Raw genomic sequence first — 14,140 nt, forward strand, 5'->3', positions numbered from 1 at the left:
GGAGAATGAAGGCCCCGAGTTTACAGAAAGTTTTAATCCTGCCAGGCTGGGCAGCCAACAGGAACAGCCTTCAGCAGCCCCCGTGTTTTATTTCATTTTTAACTGAGTCTTAAGGTGACAATCTATCTTTTATTAATGGCAACTCCTGCTAATCCGCTGTATTTTTTTTTTTTTTGGAATTGAGAGAAGGCAGAAAGTATCCCGAGATTAGTCATGCTCCATGATGGGATGTGCACACAAAGGACTATGTTTTATTCATGGCTGATATGCAAAGCATATTTCCAAATAGAAACCTTCTCCCCAGCCTCCTACAGCACCGTGTCTAACACCAGTTTGTACGAGTGCTCTCTTGAGAACACCTGGTTTAAAAAAGAGGGAGAAAAACCCCCCAGAAACCTTTCCCTTTTGCTGTATGGACATCCTTGGGATGCTTAGAAATTATTTATCCTGTCCAAAAGTTAAAAAAGAATGAAAATTGCAAAAAAAAAAAAAAAAGCTTTATGGAGATGACAAAGGTTTCTCTAAACTCTGTTTGATCCTGAAAGATTTTGTGTGAAGAACTTGGCAAAAACTTTCCTATTATCAATGATATTAAGAACTTTTAAGGGACACAAAATACAGGAGGCCTGGAAATGTGGATTTTTTAGGGTTCCCCCAGACTTTCCTGAGCTAAATAACTGAATCCTGGTCCCTAAAGTGGTGTTTGAAGAGGAAAAGAAAATATATTTCCTTTCATTTTCAGATAATGGTTTGTGAGCCCTACTTGGAGAAGTTTTATATTGGGGTCATGGGCAGCACAGCCTGGGAATGCCTGGGAATGATTTCTAGGATGAGAGAGCATTTGGAACATCTGGAAACCCTTCTGGATTCAGGCAGAAATTGCAGCTGTGCAGAAAAATCTTCCATTATGGAGGCATGGTGCAGGCAAAGAGACCTCCGAGCCCCTTGCAGGGCCTGAAGGAGCTCCAGAAGAGCTGGAGAGGGACTGGGGACAAGGCATGGAGGGACAGGACACAGGGAATGGCTTCCCAGTGCCAGAGGGCGGGGCTGGATGGGAGATTGGGAAGGAATTGTTCCCTGGGAGGGTGGGGAGGGGCTGGCACAGGGTGCCCAGAGCAGCTGTGGCTGCCCCTGGATCCCTGGCAGTGCCCAAGGGGCTCCTTCCCCTCTATTTTCCATATTTTCCATATGAACCTTTGTATCCACAGGCTGCACACTGAAATTCTGGAATTTTAAATACTTGGATGCTTCACCTCTCCAACTTTCTTAGCTGTGAGGGACCACAAGCAGGGAGCACACTTTTCCCTTCTGAAGAAAGCATTAAAGTTCTCTAATATCGAATTTATACCCCAAATCCTGCTGCACAAATACAGCCAGGGGTGGGGGGGGAAAAAGCAAATTTTGGGTGGGGGGAAAGCAATTTTTGTGGGAAAAAGCAATCAAATAAAGGCAAGATGAGGAGTTTTATTACACACACAGGCAGGCCGCAGTTTATAGGGAAGGGCTCATCATGTGGCACCTCAGCTTTGCCCTTGAGCGTGGAAAAATTATGGCACAGGTGTTTTCCTTTTCCGAGCCAGGAATTTCAGTGCGGAAGGGCTCAGGAATTGGGGGGGGGGACTGATTCCCACCTCCCACTTGATCCTCCTGAGGGAAATTGGGCTCATCCCATTCCAAGGCTGCCCTTGGCTGGGGCTGTGGGAGGAATATTGCGTTTGCTTTGACCTCCACGAGTGAGATTGGAAAAAAGGTGAAAGGATCTGCTGGAATTGAGCTCCAAGGAGGCAAAACCAGCAAAAACCGCAGCTCCTCTAAATGAAACATGAGAAGCCTTGTATGCAAATGTGATCATCTCGTGTCACCAGGCTCCTGGCATGAGCTGGGTGCGTGGGTGTCGTCTTAGGTGAGTAGTAACAGAGATTTTAAAAATAACCCCTCCAAAGAATAGTCCTGGAGGGAGGAGAGCTGCTTTTCCCCACCAGCCAAACTCCTAAACTGCATAAAAACATTTGCTGGAGCGTGTAGCTGATGGAAGTACAAGATTTCAGGAAGATTTCAGGAGTGGTTTTCTGCCTGTTTGTTGGGTGGTTTTTTATCTTGTAACAGCAGCAAATGTGGAGAATTCTGAATTTAAGGGAGGAAATGCTCCATGCTCTCCACTTGACACACTCCCTGTGTCCTGTCCCTCCATCCCTTGTCCAAATCCCTCTCCAGCTCTCCTGGAGCCCTTTAGGCCCTGGGAAGGGCTCTGAGGTCTCTCTACCTGTGCCACACCTCAATTAATGAAGATTTTCCTGCACAGCTGCAATTTGTGCCTGAATCCAGAATGGTTTCCAGAAGTTCCAAATGCTTTCTCATCCTGGGGGTTTAATGGGAAAAAAAAATAGGATTTGAGGTGTCTGACTTAGAAAACATCTTAACCCACCCCATTTTTGTCTCTGTGCTTTTAACTAACCACAGCCAGACAAGCCACTCCCATCACGTTGTCACACACCAGTAAAAATTGTGACAAAGTGGGCAAAAGACACTGGAATGTTCTTAAAATTAAAATATCAGCTAGCTCCAGGTGATATTTCAAGAGAATTCAGATTTTTTGGCCCTGCAACTGAAGGTGATGCTTTGTCCCCCTCACCTGGGGCTCCTTCCAGCACTGCTGGCACAGTCTGGGAGCACAGTAATAATTTCAGTAATTAACTTGATGGATGCTTCCTATCAAACCACTCCAGTCCTAGGAGCTGCTACTGGGATACCCCAAGTGAGAGCAGGAAAAAAATCCATCAAATATTAACCAAATCTTGCTTTCCCCCCCTTCTTTTCTCCAGCCTTGCTCTGCAGAGATGCAGCTTTTGGACTGAGTTTTTACAGTTTTTATTCTGGTTTAAAACGCACTTTGGTCTTGTCAGGATTGCTGAGCCTTGATTTAAATGTTGTTTATTGAGTGCCAAGAAGTAGCAGAGCAGAAAGTTTTGAGGTAGAGAATGGGGATATTTCGGTTCTTTCCACAAATATGATTAATTAGCACAGCAGAGGAGTTCCTGTAGAATTTATTGTTGCTTTTCACAGAAAAATCACGTTAGAACTTTGTCTCTATTGAGCTGTTTGCTTTGTCTCAGGGTGTGAAATCTGATGGTCTACACAGTGAAATAATAACAATATTTAGAATGTTTTCTTTCTTTAAATGCTCTTAAACTAATAACAACCATCATGTCAGTGTGAAATTCTCTATTTTTTTATTGAATATTTTGGGTTTGTTTTCTCTGAGTTGTCTTTTCTATCCAGAAACCTCCCACTCTTCCACCAGGTGCCAAAATTTCAGGATAATTGATATATCTATAAGTTAGCAGCCCAACATTTCCTTTTTTTTCCCCAATCCCCAGATATTTGCTTTGTTTTATTTTATATTTTTTGTTTTATTTTATATTTTGTTTTATTTTATTTTATATTTTTGTTTTATTTTATTTCTAATTCCATTCCTCAGGACCCACATTGTTGGTCCTTTGGCAACCTCTGCAGCGCTTTTGTTGTCACTGCTGGGATTTTCATCCTGGCAGCAAAAAATCGGGCAGATCTTCCTAATCTTGAGCTCCCTGATTTGATTTGCTCTCAGTTCTGACTGGCCTGCAGAACATTCCCAGTGATCCAATCAGGGGAGGGAAGACATTGATTATCATGGAAAAATAGAAATTCCCCCAGGATGGGCCAGAGATGCTGAGCTCACCTGTATCCCCTGTGCTCCATAAGAGCAAAGCCTTGAAATTCAAATTATTCTGTAAAATAAGGGCCAAAAACTCAGATATTTTTTTTTTTTTCCCCAGAAAAAGCTGGACCTGGCCGATGTTTTAATTTAATTTTAGTGTGTTTTGTACGCTTTGCCATAATTTTTACTGGTGTGATGGGAGTGGTTAAAATCACAGAGATAAAAATGGTTTTGGTTAAGATCTTTTCTAAGTTGGTGCAGACACCTAAAATCCTATTTTTTTTCCCATTAAACCCAGCTTGGACTCTACTGATGGTCTGCACTACAAGAAAAATCCATGAAAATTCACATTAAATTTAACCGTGGCGTTTCCATAGCGATGATGTTTAGCATAAAAATAGCTGAAACATTTTGACACTGATTCCAAGCCTGTGCTTCATACATCTTCCTTTTAAGCTGAAGTGTGGAAATAAATCCCTCATTCCAAGCACAAAAACCACGGGATGAAATATGGGAAGGTAGAAGAATTTATCTCTAATTGAATATAATTAAAGGCAACTTCTCCCCAAACTGGAGTATGGAACTTGTTAAATCAAAGATGAGTTGAAAGGAACATTGTAATGTGAATTTATCTCTAATTTAAAATAATTAACCCCAAATTCTCTGCAAATTGGAAGGTGTAACTTGGCTTGTTACATCAAGGATGAGCTAAAAGGAAAATCCTGATTTAAATTTCCACAAATGGGTTGGGTGTTTATGGGTCTGGTGGGCAGGGCAAGGGAAGAGAGAGTTTTAGTCAACATAGGTGTTGGGATTTTGTGTTAGAAGCCAAAAGCTTTGATTTGGGATCGTTTCCTTCATAGGCAAGGACCCCAGGAAGAGTTTCAGAAAATTTTCAAGTGTTTCTGGAGGTGAAGCAAAATGATCTCCCTGTTCAGGCTCCTGAGCTGAGATTTTTTGGGATTCGTCGTAGAAAAGGAGCCAGATCTGATAAATGTGGTGGTGGTGATCCCAACCAAATGTGGTTTGGTGATCCCAGCATCGTTCCACAGGAAATTTAGCTGGGGTGGTTTGCTCTGTGTGGTGGGTTTTAGCAAGGTGGAGGTGGAATAACGAGGTGAAGGAAATACAGAGGTTTAAAATTACAGGGTGAAGAATTTTTTTTGGATTTGTTTTGTTTTAGTGAGGGAAGAAATGAAGCTGCAGGATGAGGATGCTGTTGGAAGTGAAGAGCTGGGCTGTGCTCAGAGCAAAGCATGCCACGCCTGGAATTTGGGAGGTGTCCAGGGCATGGAAAATCCTTCCCAGCTGTGGAACACGGCCTGCATTGCTTGGACACCCAGGAACTTCCAGCAGGACTGGATCATCCTGGGAACTCAGGGCAAAACCTTGACTTTGATGGGATACAAGCCATGACTGGGGAGGCTCTTTGAATCCTGGAATGGTTTGGGTTGGAAGGGACCTTAAAGATCATCAACTTCCAACCCTCTCCCAAGCTTATCTTGGTCTGGGATTGTAAATTCTGCTCTGCAGGTACTTCCTGGTACATTTGAAGGAGAATAATTTAAACCTTGAGATTAAACAAGGATCAGCAACCCCAGTGATGATGGGAAAGGGGACAGGTGACCACATGTGGAAGATGGACATGCTGAGATTCTGGAGGTGGGGAACAGAAACTCTGAATTACTGAACTATTCCGTGCAAATTTGACCTGGAATCCATCATTTCTATGCACGTGGCTGAAATCCAGTGAACATTGGGCCATGGAAATTTTCAACCCGTTTCCTACATGTAGGAACCCAGAGTGCCGGGAATATTTCTCTGCCTTTTTTTAAGGGTTTTTACCCCCCTGGACACCACTGGTATAGCTTTAAACCTTGGAAAAAATTGCCAACAGTCAGACAACAGCTAGAAAATACAGTGGTGTGAATTAGGTGATAGACTACTAGGTAAGATTGTCACAGGGTGAAAAATTTAGAGGTTTTAGGCTTCTCTTTATAGTAAATAGATAAGAGTAAAAAATACCAAAATGGAGGATTGTTGTTCTCTAAACCTTCTTCTCCTTCTTCTACCACTCCATATTTTGCAGTAAAAGTAGTTTGGATTAATTGGATAGAAAATTCCACAGTTCCTGGTTGTGTTACTGAATAATTGGTAAGAAAGTGAAAATAATGTACGTTTTTAGTAACTATTGGTTAAAATGTCTTTAAAAGGCCGTGTAAATCTTGATAATGAGTCCTTCTTGCTCTCACTCCTTCTTTTCCTCCCTCCATGCTGTACCTGGGTCACGCTAGTGGCTCAGTTCCTCTGATAAGACTTAATAAACAACTATCCAGAAGCATCGAAACTACAGAAGACGTCTCGTTTTGTCTTCTAAGCGCCTTGCAAGGACTTTCAGCAAATTCTCTCCCATCAGGAGAGACTCGATTTATGGCACAATAAAGTGTCACTACAGGTGCCAATCCAGAGGGAATTACTTCAGGCTGGATTTGGGGTCGCTGCAGTAGGACTTGTCTCCAGCTGACCGTAAGAGCTGTTTCGTTTGCTTGCATTAAATGGCGTATGCTCAGTCTTTGTGCCAAACACTATTCCAAACACTGGCATGCTGCTTCCAGGGATATTCCTTTCAGGAATAGTGCCATGTCCCTCAAAACCCCACTGTTGCTGCAAAATGTATGGGTTACAGGCAATTTTGGCCCAGGGGCAGCAGGAATGTTCTCCCTTCTGGGTGCAAAAGCACTTCCATAATTCAGGATATGGGGTTTTACATCACTGTATTCCAAACAAAAAGGTTTTCCAGGAAAATGCGTGTTCTTCCTTTGGAACTCTAGGTTCTAATTCAAGCTCGTGTCCTGCTGGGCACAAACACCCCCAACACTTGAAATTGAATGGGTTTAGCTATAGGAAATGCAGATAATCATGTGATTAGTGAGCTATGGGACTAATTAGGATGTTTGCTTTTCGTTCCCAGTGAATCTCAGCACTGGTGAACCTCTGCGTCCATGAAATGAATGGAGAGATATCCAAGTAACTCATAAAGATAAACATGCTTTGGGATCCTTCCTCAAAAACCCTTCAAAGGAGCAAAGCAGTGGGATTTGGGGCTGGAAATCCTGATTTGTGAGCACCTGCTGCTGGGAATGGCTGTGCCTCTTGGCTGGAGAGAACTTGGGGCACCTGCAGGAGGTAAGAAAAGAATTTCCAGGAGCATTTCCTGAATTTTCAGAGTGATCTCCAGAAAACCTGGCAGTGCTGGTGTCTCCTTGGAACCACTCATCATTCCAGACTCCCGTTTTTTTGGGAGCTCCCCGTTTGGCCCTGCTCTGCCTCAGTGAGGAACCTCGCTGTGCTTTAGGCCCCAACAGCTGATATGCAAAAAATATAAGAAAGATCTAAAAAAGAAATTATTGAACAGGTAAATCCTTGGAATAACTGCTCAGAAATGAAATTCAAACTATAACCAGCATCCTTAAATGGATATTTACAGAGAGAACTGAAATATTTTTGACTGTATTTTGTCATCCTGTTATTTCCAACTGAAAATGATAAAATAAATTTAAAACAGCTGCTTTAGGCAGTGGTGAATTCTAGTTTGGGGTTTGTTTTTTTGCTGTCTGTCCTGATTCTCCTCATTTCTGTGACTCAGAGAGAGCTTTTTGTAAAGAACTCACCAGGGACGACCCCAATGTCTCGTTATTGCTGCTTTTGAGGCTCCAGATAATCACAGGGAACTTATTTGGGGATTGATGTGGAAGTTGTTAAGCGGCTGTGCTTGACTTCCACTGAAAATCAGCCTTAATTAAAAGATAATTATTTGAAATTGTCCTGATCCTTCGGCAACAATATTAGAAACACGGAAGGGGAAAGCAAAGGAATTGATTTCAAATGAGATCCAGGCAATTAAATGGAAGATTTGAAATGGAATTCTCCTGGAAAGGCAGAGGTCAGGTACTTCGTGAGAAAATTTCTGGGATCCAGACTAATTCCTGTGATTTGGAATTATGGAGCAGGGTCATTGGTCAAACAGCCACTGGTTCAGTGGCTGCTATCAGCAAGCTCTGCCATGAGGAACCAATCAATAAATAATCAATAAATGCAATCAATAATTATTGCAAACCATCTTTGCAGCCACTGAAAAAGTGGAAAGCTATCCCTGTCTTTCCTGTGCTAAAGTCACAAAGGAACTGATTCCTGAAACCTCATCCAAAGCTTTAAACTTAATTTATTATTATTAACTCTGTCACAATTTATAGATAAAAATATCTATATAAATTTATATATATATAAATATATTTATTTCCTGCTTAAATGTTACAAAACCTGTGCTCGTATCTAATGGCAGCTAAAAATAAAATGCAAAAAAGCCTATCAACACCAAATGAAAATGAAATTATTGGCATGTGTGTCTGTCCTCTGCCTCGTGCCATTAATTCTCCCTGCTGGTTTTGGAGGTGGCAGCCACCAAGGATGAGCCTCACCAGCTCAGTGATCCCATTAAAAGCTCAGCTGCAGATCCAGGTGGGATTTGGGAAACATTCCTGTTTTCCTTGAGCGCGGCTCGGACTCCTCCACTCCCTCTGAGGGAATGCAGTCTCGGGGAAGGCTGGAGAGGGGCATGGACTGGCATCACTCCAAATAAAAACTTGACATTTTTTCCAAGCATGTCCAGCAAAAACTGGAATTCTGCTGGAAAAAGTGCTGGCTTTGCACTTCCCGGGAGAGCTGGGAGTTGAAGGAGCTCGGCACAGCACAGATCCAGCAGGATCCAGTCCTCCTGGATAATTCCACCCAGGAATTTTAGCCTTGAGGGGTTTTTGGCTCTCTCAGCTCTCTTTGAACTCGCTGCTTGCAAGAGCACGTGCTGCTGGTTCCTTCTTGGGAGGCACCACTTCCAAAGCTTTTCCCACTTCTGTTCTGGAAGTTCTGAGGGTGGGAAAAAAAAATGGAAATTTTCTTTGTGATGATTGTGTGGAATTTGTGTTAATTTGCAGCTCCTGCCTCAATAATTCTCCTGACAAGCTGAGCCTTTAGTGTGGCAGAGGAAACCTGAGGGTTTCCATTGGTTACACGTGAATCCAGCCCTGGGATGCTCTTGCTGTTCACCTTCCTGGTGGATCCTGGAATCTGGAACCCTTTAATGAGTGCTGACTTTGACTGCAATCAGAAATGCAAGGTGGCAGGAAAAACTGAAGTAGCTTCATTTTCTCTCCAGCTCTAAAGAGCAAATAAGGGAAGGGAAGGGGAGAGGGGAATCCAGAACAGGAATTTTTGAGGTTCTTTTTTTCCTTCCTCAGCCTGGGGGAGGTGAAGGAGAATCCCAAGAGTCCCCAAACAAGGGATGGTGTTTCTCCATGCTTCTCCTGTGGTGAGCAGGCACTTAACAGGGAAAAATTCCTTGTTTTCAGGACATGTGTCACACTCTTTTCCAGACAAGGATGTAAAGGCAAGTTCCACTCCCCCTGAGGTGCTGCAGCAAAAAGTGATGGTTAGACCTTGTCTGAAACTGAAATTCTTTAGGGATTTTCAGATGTTTTCCCTCCCCAGACACTGGCAAGTAACAAAATCCAAAGGCTTCTGTCCCTCTGGAGAGTTCTGCCTCAGCTGCTGCTTAAAGAGCACATCCATGACATTGATTTCCACTGGGTTTGTTCCTCCTTGGAGCACTTTGGAATCTGAGGCTGAACAAATAGTACAAATAGCAATTAAGGACATTATAAATTGATTCTCATGTAAAATCCTGGGGAAGTCTCAGGGAGAAAAAGGTGGGTTTGGTTTGTTTTGTTGGTTTGTTTTTTTTAAATTATGAATCTGTAATTTTAAATAATGTATTTGGTCTGTATTGGCAAATTCTTCAAATCCTGGTGAAGGAGTATGATGAGATAGAAACCAACAGTGGCTTTCTAAACTTCTCAGAGAGAGGAGCCTGGGAATTATTTATTCTGATAAATGATTGGACTAAAAGGACTCAATCAGAGTTATTTACCACAGGGTATAAAAGCTAAAATTATAATAATAATAATAATAATTATTATTATTGTATAAGGTAGTGCATGATATCAAAGCAGATTAAAACAATGATATTAAAGTTAGCAAAAAGAAACACTTTTTAGATGTTGGTGGAACTCACCCAGATTAAGGACTGTGCCTTGAGGGATACCCTTGATGAGCTCCCCAAAACTAAGGGGAGGAATCTCCACACATTCCAAGGAGGAATTTGTTAAAAGTACCCACCCTATGGAAAGTTTTGGGGTGTACAGGGCTTGGCTGCCAGGCAAGTGCTTTCAGGTCCTCTGCCAAATCTCTGCCTCAGCGTCAGAACTGGAGTCTGGGGCTCCAGACGGGTTTTAGGATAATTCCACACCAAAACCCAGCACATGATGCCCCTCTCAATCTGCCCCTACAGCCTTGCAAGTAGGGCTTTGTTGGAGCTGCTTCCCCGCGTTCCAGGCGGCGCATCCCGCTGCGGGGTGAATCCAGCAGGACCTGGGCTCTTACCTGTAGGAGACGGTCCGAAGATCCTTCATCTGCCTCACGATCATCGCTGAAGACAGAGACTGAGCACAGCAGTCCTGGCCTGGCTGAGGTGGGATTGTCTGCCAAGTGTTGCCTGCGGGTGTGCCCGCTGGGAACTGGTACGCATTCCTGAGGGAATTAGTGCAGGTCACAATGGACTGCACCGTTCTTGCTGCCCAGGTGGGAAGGACTGCGCTGAAGTGGAAAGGAATGACCTGTCCTGTACGTCTGTCCTGTACGTCTGTCCTGTACGTCTGTCCTGTACCTGTTTTCCCAAAGCAATGGGCCCCATAGCAACGGCTGTAGATTTCCCAACCTCTTGGCCAGTTGCCCCTCGCTTCTGAAAAGGACTATAAAGGGACCTTCTGAAATAACTGAGCCCGAGATCTCCCCACGGAAAGAAGACGAATCTATTGGCGGAAGGCCACGAGGACTTCGTCTCATCCATTGGTAGCTATTGCCCCCCTTTTCTTCCTCTCCACTTTGTTTTTCTTTATCTCTCTCTCTCTCTCTCCTCTATCACATTACCGTGTTGTGGGCACTTAATAAAGGTGCACTGTTCTGATTAAAACTGAAATCCCTTGTGTCCTTTTGCACTCTGAGATCTAGAAATGAACCATCACGACCCCTGCTTGCATATGCGGATTGTGACATTACCCTGTTCTGAAAGTTCTTTCAGCTCTGTTAGAACACAGGACTTTTAAAGAAGAAATGAACAGAGCGATCAGTCGTGGCAATGAAAGTGACTTTCACGTTCTGCCACCATCAAAGGTGGAGCGACATTAAAAACCCAGATATCGGAACGTTTCAGGTATTTCCAGGTGATGCAGCTGTGGTGGGGCTCGGCCACAGCCTCATTCCATTGTAAGCACAACATCAATTCCTCTTTGAAGCCCACTGTGCACCTGAAATGTGTTTGCCACGCAGGGAATTTGTTGGGAGCTGTGGGATTTTTGTGCTGGCTGTGCTGCTCTGAAGTCAGAGGCTCCTGCCCCAGCCTGGGCAGGCTCCGCTCTGCATTTCCTTCTGCCCACTGCTTCCACAAATTGCTTTCTCTGGAAATCAAAGGGAAAGTGAAGCAATGAATTTTCTTATTCTGTTTACAGCCTCGAGGTTTCTGGTCCTCTCTGTGACTTTTGCACTTGCAAAGGTTTTTCAGTGAGGAATGCAGAGCTGCTTCTCTGCAGCAGCAGGGCAAACATGCGTGCATGTATTTATTTGTGCACAAGTACATCTCAGCTGAACTTTTCCCCTGGGATCCAGCGATAGGACTCGTGGGAATGTTCAGAACTCTTCTGGGAGGTTTACAATGGGCATCAGGAAACATTTCTTTACTGAGAGGGTGGGTAAACCCTGGGTCAGGCTTCCCAGAAAGGTGGTGGATACCCCTGGCCTGTTGGTGCTTAAAAAGGATTTGGAGAAGGCCCTTAACAGGCTTTAACTTTTGGTTGGGCAGTTGGATTAGATCAATAAATGATTTTATATCCACAGAATCCCTTTCCCATCTCTAAGAGGGAAGATGAGGTGAATTGCAATGACCACAAGCTCTAGAAGTCACTATCCCGAATTTCTGTGGTTACTTGATCATTATTTCAGTGTACTCTGATCAGGAATTGGCAGTAATCAGGTAAATCTTTATATTATTTGTGGAACATTTGAATCCTTCCAGCACCTCAAGGATGCTTGTAAAGAGGAGAGAGAGGGACTTTTGATATGGACAAGGGGGCAAATTAAATGTTAGGAAGGAATTCTTGACACAGGGTGGTCAAACAATGGAACAGGCTGCCCAGAGAAGCTGAGAACATCAATTAAACAGTATTTAATTAGCACTTTGAAGTGCATGACTGAGAGAGGTTCTGGGAAAAACCTCATGGAATGAAAGGTTTCCCCTTTTTCTTCCTGGAGTGGTTTATGGGTCCCTACCCCTGATTCTTTCAGTGCCTTCCCTGGAGCGCTTCTCCTGCAAAATAGGAGAATTTTATTGATTAAAACAGGCCAATGCAATTTTATTTTTGCTTAGTGTACAAACCAGAGCTTTTCGCTTGATTTTTACAGATCTTTAACCCAGGGAAAGCTCAGAGCTCTGCATTTGAGCTCCAGAGAGAGGAAAAAATGTTTCACACCAGTTCAACAAGTACCCCGATGTTGTTTGGAGAAAAGTTCCAAGTTCAACAGGTAATTTTTTTCTCCAAATATAAAAATACCTTTTTAATTGCACCAATCTAGCATGATTGCTTTTATTTTGGAGCATCATGATGATGAATCACGCTGAGATAATTGGCTTGAATAAACTGAATAATCCCTACCTATGCAAATAAAAGATGGAAAAATTGGATGTATTCTGAACATGTGGTGCTCAGGCAGGAGGGAAAGACTTCCAGGGATGCTGAGGACCAAGATTAGTGCTCATCATCTGCAGTTATTAATGCTTTTAAAATTTTAATTCATATGCAAAATGGGCTTGTTTTAAAAAGAATCCACTGAGGCAAGTCTGGAATAAGTTCTGAGAATTGTGCAGTTATCCTGGTTTTTTTCAACTGTTGGGAATGTGTGTGGGAGAGTTACAGGAGGCAGCACTGCTTGGAGTTTTAGTCTGTGGTGATTTTCTACTAAAAGCTTTCATTTTGTGTGTGCTTAAGACAATTTCAGGGGATTTAAGCACAATGTATTAATACAATTTTTTAAAAATTATTTTGCTTTTTTTTTTTAGGAGAAAGAGTTGTCAAGGATTTTGGAGACTTTTTTCTTGTCTCTTTCTCATGGCCATAAAGATTTGGCAAAGAAGACAAAGCAGTTTTTCCTGACTGAGGTAAAGATGACCGTGTCCAGTGCTTCTCTTGGTGTCCTGAACACCTCCCTCATGCCAGCAAACAGCTCCAGACTCATCTTTGCAAGGGAGGCTCCCACAATTTCAGTAAAGAAGGAAAAGCTGCAGAAGTTCCTGACCAGTTCTCAGTGGAGACAAAGGGGAGTATCCTGGTTTCAGCTGTGTTTGAATCACACCATGAGCAAGCCTTGATTCTTATTTTTTATAATCAGAATGGTTTGGGTTGAAAGGGATTTTAAAGCCCATCCCATCCCACCCCCTGCCATGGGCAGGGACACCTCCCACTATCCCAGGCTGCTCCAAGCCCCGTCCAGCCTGGACACTTCCAGGGATGGGTTATAACATAGAATTTTATAGGTATTACCCTGTGGAGCCAAAACCTTAAAGCCCTGAAGTTTCTGACTTGCAGAAGGTTTGTGTTGTGCTCAGCCTCCCCAAGAGGGACAGAGCTGCTGGCAGAGCTCTCCTGGGGCTTTCCCAGCTCCGCACTCCAAGGAGCTGGGAAGTGAGGCAGAGCTCAAACGAGGCCAGCTCCATATGTAGGAGGCCAAGAGGCCTCTGATTGCCTGGCAGGGGAATGCAGGAGCTCCCCTGGTGAGCAGAGCCCTCCTGGCCCTGCTGCTGCAGCTCCTGGGGGAGATGTGCAGGGTGGGGATGCAGCAAAGGGCATTCCCAGCCTGGAACTGCTGCATCCCCCAGCCCTTCCAGCCAGCAGGAGCCCCTTCCCTGGGCCTGTGTGCAGCTGGCTGCTTGTTTCCCTCCGTGCCAGCAGCTGAAGTGCTGCTGTTGGACAAACACAACAGCATTTTTTCTCCTGGCACCCCTGGGGAAGGCAGAGCCTCTTAACCCATTTCCACATCACATCCCACTGCTCCGGCGCCCTGCTCCCAGGCACACGGCTCCTTCCTCCTCCCTCCCAGTCAATGGTGGTTTAATGCCAAACTGGATTATGCAATTTAAGGAGAACTCTTGCAGGGTGATAATCAGAAAGAGAAAAGCATAATTGGAAGTGAAAGATTGGAGTTCAATCTTGGAGGTAATTAATTATCGTTGCATAAGCACACTGTATGTACAACTACTTAAATCACTTTATCTAAGATGTA

At 43.7% G+C, this 14,140-nt stretch overlaps 1 long non-coding RNA gene across 1 annotated transcript; it reads left to right on the forward strand.

Moving 5' to 3' along the window:
- The first annotated feature begins 10,499 nt into the window (after positions 1–10,499).
- LOC109144328 lies at positions 10,500–13,226 on the forward strand. The gene is made up of 3 exons (XR_005602580.1): positions 10,500–10,660; positions 12,266–12,385; positions 12,921–13,226. It is a non-coding gene; the product is annotated as an uncharacterized LOC109144328 (long non-coding RNA).
- The last annotated feature ends 914 nt before the right edge of the window (positions 13,227–14,140 follow it).

The sequence above is a fragment of the Corvus cornix genome, chromosome 9, assembly GCF_000738735.6.
Source record: "Corvus cornix cornix isolate S_Up_H32 chromosome 9, ASM73873v5, whole genome shotgun sequence".
NCBI lineage: Eukaryota > Metazoa > Chordata > Aves > Passeriformes > Corvidae > Corvus > Corvus cornix.